This window comes from Myotis daubentonii, chromosome 3 (assembly GCF_963259705.1).
Source record: "Myotis daubentonii chromosome 3, mMyoDau2.1, whole genome shotgun sequence".
In the NCBI taxonomy this organism is placed as follows: domain Eukaryota; kingdom Metazoa; phylum Chordata; class Mammalia; order Chiroptera; family Vespertilionidae; genus Myotis; species Myotis daubentonii.
In genome coordinates this window covers 207737536-207739276 of record NC_081842.1, presented here as the reverse complement: position 1 = coordinate 207739276, position 1741 = coordinate 207737536, and the positions used below count along the sequence as shown (strand labels likewise).

Sequence of the window (1741 nt, the reverse complement as noted above, 5' to 3'; positions counted from 1 at the left end):
CTCTGATCACTCAGGTAATGATTTTTCCCCACTTGGCTTCTCCAGTGGCCCATTTACCTCAAAGTACTAATTTAGCTGGTTTTGATATGCAGTACTCCCATGGTTAGTTAACTTCTGGTACCTTCGTAGACTCTATGTTAGCTACAGGAAAAAAAAAAACACAAATTGTACTAACGAGAGAGAGGGAATAGTTCCAATCTTCTTGTTAATAGGATGAACAAAAGCATGATTGGAACATCTTTAGGGTTGTGTTTTGGGTACCAGAGTTATAGTAAATGAAGCATAAACCTCTTGGCAGTGGGGCAAGAAGACACCTGATTGGTAGTGCTGCTCTTATATCTGTCAGGGGGTAAGCAGACATACAGTCCTTAGTTCATGATGTCTGTGTTTGTAGCCAGAGCTGATTCATGCTTGGGACACATTAAAAAAAAAAAGCATATTTTCTAAAAGTCATAGTGTTCCTGTGACAGTGGATTACTCACCTGGCAAGATCTCACCTTCAGTTAAAAATCAGAGTTTAAAATGCTGGAAGACCAAGAAGCAGATGCTAGCAGCAGTGAGTTCACTTAGTGCTCAGATCTTGGTTTCTAAACAGAAAGGCTGATTCTAGGGCTAGGGCAGGGAAAATACAAGACATGCCTGTGGCATCTTGTAATATCACAAATGATATAAAATGAAAAGGATGCAGGAAAGCCAAAGGGACATTTGAGATAACTTGAAAGAGCTCCCGAAGCAAAAGCTAGAACAATCTGAGCAACAAAATAATGTGGTATTGAGTTGTAACTCAAAGTATAAATAAACATGCAAGTCTGTGATGATATATATGTAAACTCTAATTTTATATACATATGTACATACAGACATGTATGACTGATAAGGAAACAGAAGAGACAAACCTTCCTTGCAAGAGAATTTTTTCAAATAACTTACGTAGACTACCCTCTTATCTGTGGTTTTAGTTACCCACGGTCAACTGTGGACCAAAAATATTAAATAGAAAATTCCAAAAATAAACAATCATGTTTTAAATTGCATGCTGTTCTGAGTAGCGTGATAAATCTCACTGTCCCACTCCATCCCGCCAGGACGTGATTCATCCCTTTGTCCAGCATCTCCATGCTGTCCACGCTACCCGATCATTAGTCACTTTGTAGCTGTCTCTGTTATCAGATCGACTGCATGGTATTGCAGTGTTTGTGCTCAAGTAGCCCTTATTTTATTTAATAATGACCCCAAACCTCAACAGTAGTGATGCTGGCAATTCAGATATATGCCAAAGAGAAACCTTTGTAAAGTGCTCCCTTAAGTGAAAAGGTGAACATTCTAGAAATAAGAAAAGAGAAAAACCTTATGCTGAGGCTGCTAAGATTTACAATAAGAACAAATCTGTGAAATTGTGCAGAGGGAAAAAGAAATTCATGATAGTTTTGCTGTTGCACCTCAAACTGCAAAAGTTACAGCCACAATGCATGGTAAAAGCTCACATAAGATGCAAAAGGCATGACATTTGTGGGTGGAAAACATGAACAAAAAATGTGTTCTGACTGACAGCAACGTGTTGGATCAGAAAGCATTAAGTCTGTAAGACTTCAGCAAGGGATCTCCTGAAACAAGTGACCACATTTACATAACTTTTTTTACACATATTGTTACAACTCTTCTACTTATCGTTATTGATGTTAATCTCTTACTGTGCCTAATTTATAAATTAAAGTTTATCATATGTATGTATGTATAGGAA

General features: G+C 37.6%; 1 non-coding gene across 1 annotated transcript; it reads left to right on the top strand.

Moving 5' to 3' along the window:
- Positions 1-286: 286 nt before the first annotated feature.
- LOC132232236 (small nucleolar RNA SNORA48) lies at positions 287-424 on the top strand. The gene has a single exon (XR_009452359.1). It is a non-coding gene; the product is annotated as a small nucleolar RNA SNORA48 (small nucleolar RNA).
- Positions 425-1741: the final 1317 nt, after the last annotated feature.